We start from the raw sequence: 10,515 nt of genomic DNA, 5'->3' as shown, positions 1-10,515 counted from the left end.
TAATTTTTAGATGATAATTTAATATTTTAATCTCTAAATTGTTCGTAAAATAAAAAAAGCGTTTTCGATATAATTTATTACCCATTTAAGCGCCCCCTAGGAGGTATGGCATGCTGGAATTTTTTTTAAGTGGTATTCTCAGTAGGCGCTTACACCCTTTATTGGGCTGCTGAGCAGCTCTTCCTATTTGTGGAGTCCGTCTTGATGTTGGTCCACAAATAAAGATACCTGTAATTAGAACTTAGAAATAGAACGTTTTCATGGGCTTAGTGGAAGCTATAAGACCAGCGGGCCTCAATATAAATAAAGAAAACAAAGAAAAGACGAAGTACCTGACACTATCCTTTTATGATAGTCACATCAGAATCTATATTTATTGGAGCTCATGCAAGAGTTTAAATACTTAGGGGTAGTACTCAGCGTAAATAAGGATCCCTCCTTACCAATAGAAGACCGTATTCTGACAGCTAACAGATCATACTTCGGCCATCTCAAACTTATGAAGTCTTCATTGCTATCAAAGGAACAAAAACTGCAGATGTACAAAACTATAATAAGACCGGTTCTCACCTACGGCTGTGAAACATGGACCCCTAAAGTTAATTACGTGAATTTACTGATGCGATGTGAAAAAAAAATTCTTAGAAGAATATTCGGTCCTATACGATTAGAAGATGATACATACCGTATGCGGTATAACCACGAGCTCTGTGTTTTAATGGCGGGAGAAAATGTAACGCGGTTTATAAAGTCCCAAAGTTTACGGTGGTATAGACAGGTTTTAATAATGAGCAGCGTTGGAGCGCCTAAAAAAGTATTTGAAGCAAGCTCTGATGGAGCAAGAAGGAGAGGCCGGCCAAGGAGACGATAGTTGCAAGACGTTGAAGACGATATACGAAAGATGAAAATCTCACAAAAGAGAACGAAAGCGGACTGTCGAGAAGAATGGAGACGTATTGTAGAGGTGGCAATGGTTCACCCCGGACTGTAATGCCAAGATGATGATGATAATTTTATGCTGCCTCCGAATGATTTTCGGCTTGAAGAGCTTTTGCGAGGCCGAAATGCACTCGGAGGTTTGCCATTGCCTGCCAAGGGACGAGCGCTATTAGAAAAAACCTTTTCTAGCATTTTCATTTCAGTGAAATATTTGAGTCCCAGCGTCATTTATGAAGGACATGTTCCTTGGTGTGGTTTTTCTTTATCGAACTAAGAAAATGGAAACGTTAAATTAAATACAAAGTAAAGAAAGTCAAAAATACTCAAAAGATAATGAAAAATGCCTTCCGTATAGGGCAGATTAGACACAACGTAGTTCAGTCGGCTATATGTAAATATTCTGAAAAAAGAGTGAAAGAAAGAACTGAAGATGCTTGCAAATTAATTTTTCCCCATATACTTTGCGCCTGCATGTGAAATCAATAGGCTCATTATTGAATTTAAAAAATTCAGTAGCCAAATATTTTTAAAACGGCTTGGTTAATAATATCAGGTCAGTCCATAAGTTCGTGCGTCTTTTAAAGGTGCTTATTAAATTAATAAAAAAGATGTTTAAAGTATTTATTAATCAATAATATATTTTCCTTCATTATTTACAATGTCTCCCCAACGTTTAGGTAAATTTTTAATTCTCTGCTCAAAAATTTTTTTGTCCTTGGAGCCAAAATACGCTTCGATATCCCTTTTTATAGCTGCTTTTGAGAAGTAGTTCTTGTTACTCATATGGGATTGAAGTCCACGGAAAAGGTGATAATCATAAGGTGCAATATCCGGAGAGTATGGTGGATGCGGCATTAGCTCCCATCCGAGGTCGTTCAGCTTGCCTAATGTTTGCCTTGCGGTATGAGGACTTACGTTGTCGTGGTGAAATAAAACTTGGCGTCTATTCACTAAAGACGGTCGATTTTTTTTAAGTGCCTCATTCAAATTTGATAGCTGATGGGAATAATAATCAGCAGTTATCGTCTGGTTTGGTTCCAGAAATTCATAATAAACAATACCGGCCATATCCCACCAAATAGACAGGAGAATCTTCTTGGGGTGAAGGCCATCTCTAGGGGTCGGTTCTGGTGTTTCATCTTCATCTAACCCTTGGCGTTTGCGAACAGGATTATTGTAAAGGACCCATTTTTCATCACCAGTAACGATACGGTTCAAAAAACTTTCATTTTCAATCCGTTGCAGCAGCTGAGAACACACATGTAATTAGAAAAACGCAGTTGTTCTCGGGGTGAGTTTTTGTGCACGGTAAGGGACTGCGGTAAAGGATTCCGTGCGGTGTTCACTGTTTTCAGCATAAGACGAGTCATCTGTAAACTGTTCGAAGAGTACTGAGGAAGGAAAGCAAATTTAAATGGCAGAATAGCCTCTAATAAACCTTTTCTCTCTCTCTCTCTTAGCTTCATAGTCTGTGGTGGACCATAGCTTCATCAACAATCCTCCTCCAATTCAGTCTCTCTCTTGCCTCATTTCTCCAATTACGAACGTTAATCGCTTTTAAGTCTGCTTCTACGTCATCAAGCCATCTCTTTCTTGGTCGGCCTCTCTTTCTTCCTCCAATAGGACGCAAAATAAAAACCCCTTTTTGGATTATTTCGTTGGGCATTCTTATGATGTGGCCAATCCATCCAATAAAACGTATTACATTTTCACCACCATTAAGGTTTTCAATTTCATTGTTATAACGGATGCGATACGTGCCGCTTTCAAGCCGAATAGGACCGTAGATCTTTCTGATTATGGATCTTTGAAAACGCAATATGTAGTTGTTTTATATCATTAGCTTTCAGTGTCCAGATTTCAGCACCATAAGTAAGAACCGGACGTATCAATTTTATACATCTTGATTTTCTGCATTCGTGATAAAACCTTTGATCTGAACAATTTTATATTCGCATGGTACGTCTTATTAGCAGATTTAATTCTTTTATTTATTGCAATTGATGTGTCTTTACTCGCTGATGGAACGAATCCTCAGTATTTGAATTCGTTTACACTTTCAAAAACAAAATCATCTATGGCTAGATTTTTGGCATCCATATTACGTGCTGAGCGAAGCATAAACTTAGTTTTTTCGGTGTTGACATTCAGTCCTATAATTTTTGCTTTTGCTTCTAGTAGCTTGAATATGCGACCTAGTTTATTTTTGTTTTTTGCCATGATGAAAACGTCGTCAGCATAAGCACATATTTGAAAATCTTTCTCAAATATTGTTCCGGACAAGGACCTGGAAAGGTTCAGACATTTCGCCATGTACTAGCACCTTGCTAGTAATATTTTTCAACGCGCTAAGAACCACTTCAATCAGTTTCAACGGAACGCCAAGTTTTTGGAAACAGTGTTTGATTTGCTTTCTGTCTAGACTATCAAACGCTTATTTAAATTCAATAAATAGGCAAAATATATCAATGATGTGCTCGAAAAATTTTTCAAAAATTTGGTCTACCAGGAAACCTTGATCAATTGTTGATCGATTGCTTCTAAAGCCACACTGGTATTCATCTATTATTTCATCAGCATAAACTTTAATACGCTTGTACACAATATTTGTGAATACTTTGTAACCAACGTTCAATAGCGTTATTCCTCGATAATTTCGACATTCAGTCTTATAGCCCTTCTTATGTATTGGGACTATTACACTTGTAAGCCATTAATTTGGTATATTATTATTTTCCCAAATGGTTTTTACAAGATAGTGTATTTGCTTGCCCTCCATATTTTATGAGCTCTGCCGGGATTTCGTCTTCACCACCTATTTTATTTTTATTTTTATTTATTTATTGCTTATTTTAAACTTTTTGGAAGTGCAAATAATAGAAGCAAGAGATTGAAATTTGCGCGAGACCATGCAAATAGACCCCCAGGATTTATTATATAGAGAAAATATTCATCACTATTAGTGACAAAAATTATCAAAAACCAATAAGAATTTGAGCCACTTCAAACCTTCATTCTATTGATTATAAATATTGAAAATTAATGGTCTATAAAATGGTCCAATGGTCCAATATCTTATTTACAAGCTCCGATTAAAAAGGTTGAATGTTGAAAATAATGCAATAAAAAATTGTTTTGTTAATGAAAATCACCAACATCCTCGCTTGGGAATATAGGGAGTTGGTATATGTCCCGTTTACCTAATTTTCATTAAGTGTTATATTTTTGCTTTCTTTGTCTTTAATATGAAACAAAATATGATTCGGTCGACATTGCAAATCGGCTCCGCCTCTTGAACAAAGTAGCAAATCTGAAGCTTTATATATACCTACTGCCTCGTCTTCTTCTTAATTGGCGCTATAACCGCTTACGCGATTTTGGCCGAGTTTAACAAAGCGCGCCAGTCTTTTCTTTCTCGTGCTAACTGGCCTCAATTGGACACACCAAGTGAAGCTAAGTCCTTCTCCCCCTGATCTTTCCAATGCAGAGGAGGCCTTCTTCTTCCTCTACTACCACCAGCTGGTACCGCATCAAATACTTTCAGAGCCGGGGAATTTGTTTCCATTCAGACGACATGACCCAATCAACGTAGCCGTACGTTAGGACGGGCATGATGAGAGTCTTGTAGAATGTTAGTTTTGTTCGTCGAGAGAGGAGTTTACTACTCAATTGCCTACTTAGTGCAAAGTAGCGCTTGTTAGCAAGAGAGATTTTACTCATATGTACTGCCTACTCCGTGCTTTACAGTTGCTTTGCAAGGCTACGTCATCAGAACTTCCCCTTTTGCTTACGCTTTAATCCACTTAGGTCTTTCAAGTTAGTACTTAAATTCTTCAGAAAACAGCAACATTTTGTTCTATTCATAAATACTCCAGTTGAGGTGAGCCTTTGGCGAATTCCAAAACTTCTGCCGATGAAACCTTAAATTCTGTTTTGTTGACAAGACCTCTTCACCGATTTCCACCTAATATTCGTAAGGATATAATGATTTCTCTAACCTGAAGGAATTGCACTTAAAAGTGGTTTAAAGGCATTTATAATACTTTAAAAAAGTTCACGAATTGCTATTCGCGCGCATTCCATAAAAATTTAACAACAAAAAAGAGATAACAAGTTGAAAAATGTAATACCCTCAACCGCAGCATAATTATAATGGTAAATAAGAATTATAGTACAGCGAGTTTTCATCAAAAATTGCAGCAAATTAATTATGCAAACTTTAATTAAATTTTTTTTGAATGTTGATTTCATCAGCAGACGGCACCGATAAAGCTCATTATCACTGTCACATTACAGCAGGCATAAGTTTGCGTTAATATCGATAGCCATGCAATGACGTTCTGCAGATATTCCTGGCTCTTTGTATGCTTACACAGATGTATGATAGATATATACTCGTAGTGCTATGCGAGCAGCCTTCAGTTATGGTGCATGTTGATGCAAATTGAAAAATTTCCCTTTTATTATGGTTTACCAGTAGCGGCTGTGGTTAGTCGAACTTTCGCTTTTTACTTTAATCGCAAATTGAAAACTGAAGTAAAGTTTCGGATAGCTCCCAAAATGTACCAAATGAATTTCTGCATGTCAATACAAACTTACATATAGTGTCTTAAATGCAACAACAAATGCACATTTGCGTGCTGCTAAGGTTAGTCGTACATACAGTGGCGGGCACCTAATTATATTTATAAGTGGTTAAGTTTCAAGGGCCGGTGATGATTTTGAATAAAATACAATTTTTTTAAGAAATTATTGTCATTTCTCTTTATTATGATAATACTGGTATAGTTCAATTACGTATGGAATAAAATATCCATCCGTTGGTTCAAATTTTCGATGACGCTGAGGCATAATTGAGGTTCTATGCCGTTAATGTGCCGAATTATCTCATCCTTTAGCTCTTGAATTTTTGCTGGCTTATCGACGTACACCTTTTCTTTCAAATAACCCCAAAGAAAGAAGTCCAACGGTGTCAAATCACATGATCTTGGTGGCCAATTGACATCGCCGCGACGTGAGATTATTCGGCCATCAAATTTTTCGCACAAAAGAGCCATTGTTTCGTTAACTGTGTGCCAAGTGGCACCGTCCTGTTGAAACCACATATCGTCCACATCCATATCTTTCAATTCGGGCCATAAAAAGTTCGTTATCATCTCACGATAGCGAACACTATTCACAGTAACTGCCTGACCGGCCTCATTTTGGAAAAAATACGCCCCAATGATGCCGCCGGTCCATAAACCGCGCCAAACAGTCACTCTGTGTGGGTGTATTGGTTTTTCGGCAATCACTCTTAGATCATCATTCGCCCAAATGCGGCAATTCTGCTTATTGACGAATCCACTGAGATGAAAACGTGCCTCATCACTGAGGATGATGTTCTTTAATATCCATTTTGATTTGAACGCCCGTTTTCATAATAAGCCTGAATAACTTTAACGCGTTGCTCGATTGTGTATCTTTCCATGGTTCAAATTGAGTTATATATATAATTGGCGCGTACACCCTTTTTGGGTGTTTGGCCGAGCTCCTCCTCCTATTTGTGGTGTGCGTCTTGATGTTGTTCCACAAATGGAGGGACCTACAGTTTTAAGCAGACTTCGAACGGCAGATATTTTTTATGAGGAGCTTTTTCATGGCAAAAATACACTCGGAGGTTTGCCATTGCCTGCCGAGGGGCGACCGCTATTAGAAAACAGTTTTTCTTAATTTTGGTGTTTCACCGAGATTCGAACCAACCATTCTGCTACGGCGGCCTTATTAGCAAAGTGATGTTTTGACCATTGCTCCAAGTTCTCAAATGTCAAATATGGTCGACGTACCATTTGCTACTTGCGAAAATTGTAAATTTTCCTATAGGGTGTTTAATTTTGCGTCACCTTATATGATATCTGTTGTAGAACGAACTCTATTTTTACAGAAATTTAATGAAAATTAAAAAGAAAAGTATAGGCAAAATTTTTGCCTAAAGTGGCGCAAAATTAATTAGCCTATCGGAAAATTTATAATTTTTGCAAAAAAACATTTGAAAGTTAATTAAAAAGGTGTTCTAAAATAAAACCAGAGGATTAATTTTGCGCCGCCTTGTATAAGAATATGTGTGTTTAGATATATACTGCTAAATACCATATCTAATATTTTTTTTTGTTGGGACAGACTAGCAAGTACAGCACTCGGACAATTTTAAGTCCATTGTACTGCACTCGAATTTCCTTTTCATTTTCTTTAAATCTACCCGACCTCCCAAGAAATCTGAGTAGATTTTGTGGTGCCAAGGAACCAAGGTGGTCGCTTCTTAACACATCAGTGCCAAAGACCTTAAGTCTGATTCGAGCACAGAAAGTGGTCCGCCATCTCATCCTCTTCTCCACATGCTGGGCAGAGTGCACTGTCTACTTACACGGTTGGATATCTTCCCTTTGTAGGTTCTAACTGGCATCAATTGGCACTTTAGTGCTACTTGGGAGTGCCCGAGTGGTACTTGAACCATTTCATCTACTTACCAACCTAAGATACACACGCACGTATAAGGGTTCGTATGTATAAGGGTTTAGAATATGGCTGCGTAGCCTTTAAAATTTTCTGCCAAAATTCGTTGCTTTCATTCGTTATTCATAGCTATCGAGAACAATTGGTAGTTAAGAAATTGCATAGCCTATGGCTAGTTAGGAAAGGTACTACACTTCAACTGCTCAGTGATAGAAGTACCATTGGAATACCTATGGCCACGAGCGAATTAATAATTAAGAATAGAATTAGGAATAAGAATTAAGAATTAAAAATTAAAAATCAATCAGGCCAATAGGTTATGCGGAGATAAAGGTATACGCATAACAGCTGGGCTGGTGTGGCCGCAAATAAATAGGACAACGACAAAGGAACTGCTAAGCCTTTCAAGAGAGGATATCTCAAAGGTCGTGGCCTGCAAATCCGGATATTGGCTATTGGAGGAAGAATCAGTTGAGCACTTCCTTTGCAATTGTCCAGCCTTAGCTAAAATCAGAGCATATTTTCTAGGTAAATACTTTTTTAACGCTCTTATGGAACTATCTGGCGTGGGGATGCGATCAATCCAGTGCTTCATAAGACACATAAAATAAATAAACCTACCGTGTCGCACATCTGCTAGTTCGCCCAGCATCGACCTTCTCCAAGTGTTTTTGGTCGACCGCAATATCTGCTCCCTTGCGAGTTCCAGTCCAGTGCCATTCTTGTAATGCTATCTGGTGGTTTTGTCAATATGTGTCCTTTCCATCGTCACTTTCTGCGTTTGATTTGACTAAGGATGGGTTTTTTGTTCGTTAATCTCAACAGTGAGTCGTTCCTGATGGTGTTGGGCCAGAATAGTCTGCAGATGATGCGGAGGCATTTGTTGACGAAAGATTGTAGCTTCTGTGTGATGGTCTTAGAGACCAGCCATGTTTCGCTTCCGTACAACAAGACGGACTTTACGCATGAGCCAAATATTAATAGTTTAGTGTGCCTGGAGATTTGCGAACTCCCCCATACTGTAAGCATTCGCCCGAATGCCGCCCCTGCTTAGTTTAGCCTGCAGTTGACATCTTCATCTGCCATGATGATGCAACCGAGGTAGCAAAAGCTTTCGACGAATTCCACTGGGCATCCGTCAATCAATATCTGCTTGCATTAGTGTGGTTAGCTCTCATGGCCTTGGTCTTGGCGATGTTGACCTCCAGTCCGACAGTGCGTGCCAGCGCGACTAGTTTGTCCGCCTTCGCTTGCATGCCAGAGAGTTTGTGAGAGAGGAGAACAGATGTCATCGGCGAAGTTCAGGTCCTCAAGATGTCTGGTGAAACTCCATACGATACCTTTTTTATGCAGGGTCAGTTGGCTCATGATGTCATCAAGGACGATGGCGAAGAGAAGGGGCGACAGGGGATAACCTTGCCTTACACCTGCGTTTGTAGTGAATGGATCCCTGATATGAAGCACGCCTTTGTAAAACACTGCCAGTTCGGAGTTCTCGTAGAGGGGCAGATGAGGCGGATTATCTTGGCGTGAACTCCTCATATATGTAGAGGATATATTTTAAATAAATTCTATATGAGTTGAGCTACTATTACAAACTCGGTAGACAACTCTACCGGAGCTGCGAGTGAATAAGTACATACAAATTGCATCCAAGCCTAGGCGCTTCGTTGTTTAGTTTTCTTCGCCATCTTAATTTCCTCTAGTATTTTTTGTGGTTTTAGTAAAATAAAATGAATTCTATCAATTCATAATCCACAAAGCATTTTGCCCTTTTGCTTCATTACTTCCAAAAATTAGTCATGAAAGGAATTGCATTTGAAATACAAATGAAAGAAATGGCAAAACGAATTGTCATGCCAGCAACATTGAAGTAACTCCAAATTAAGTCAAAAAATGAAAGAATTGCATGTGTCACAGACATAAAGGACCACACTATGCGAAGACATAAAAGTAAAATATAATCAATTTTTCAATTTGTTTTGGCCACAAGGTCTCTTTCATTCACTAAAACATGCAAATAAAGAAAATTATTTCAAGTTAACAAAAAAGATAAGGCAACAAACAAATTTCGATGCTTCACACTTGACCACATTTTTAATCTCCGGTATGCAAAAGAAAATATGTTGAAGTCAGAAGACCAGGAGATCAGGAGACCACTACGCCAGGGTAGGAAAACGCAATGAGATGTAAAAGGTTTGCGGGAGAGTAAGAAAAGGATAACAAGAAAATGTGCGAACTGAAGAAAAAGTAAATAAAAATAAAATAAATGGAAACGCATGGAAATGTGACACACTTCAGTGAAACACGAATAGAAGTGGGAATGCGAAAGAGAAGAGGACAAGAAGACTAAAAAACATGTGGTTTTATTGCACTTGAAAAAGGTAATTTTGTGAAACTCACTCATTTGCGCACAGTCATACTTGCTGCCAACTGCCGCCTAAGTGGGTTAAGTGCCTGCGTGAGCGTGAACTTGCGTGCACACATTTCCATATAGGTAAAACTTGAATGTATGTTGGACATATGTATATGTATGTGTGTATGTATATGTATATGTGCAGATTGGCTGCTACCCAGCAGAGAACATCTGAACTAATGAAGTAAATTTCTGATTCAGCTGGTAAGTAAAATCTCACTAACTACGAATCACTTTGCTACTCATGGGGCGAGTAGTTGCACTTTTTTCAAAATGGGAAAGCATTAAAGCCCTTGTAATTACCTCAAGAAATCGTCTACTCGCACACTATGACAGTGACGTCATATGACGTTTGCAGCTTATTAAGTGTAAAGACAGTATAGGAAAAGTACGCATCTACCAAACACCAAACTTAGCTTCTGTAAAAAACATTACAGCCAAGTTGGAGTTGTTTTTGATTCAACAGAAGAATGATAAGTGAAGCAAATGTTTTGGAAGTTCAAATCCAACATGGAAAAACTGCTATTGGAACTTATTATTAGAAGTAAATGATAATAGATGCTCATTAAGAGCAAGAGTTTTTTGAGCGATAATCTATGTCTTTGAGGATGATCTACATCTGGAGCTTTCTTCTTTTTTGATATTTATGAGATTGTGCACTTTCTGAA

Source organism: Anastrepha obliqua, chromosome 1 (genome assembly GCF_027943255.1).
Source record: "Anastrepha obliqua isolate idAnaObli1 chromosome 1, idAnaObli1_1.0, whole genome shotgun sequence".
Classification (NCBI taxonomy): domain Eukaryota; kingdom Metazoa; phylum Arthropoda; class Insecta; order Diptera; family Tephritidae; genus Anastrepha; species Anastrepha obliqua.
Note: the sequence above shows the minus strand (reverse complement) of the source record.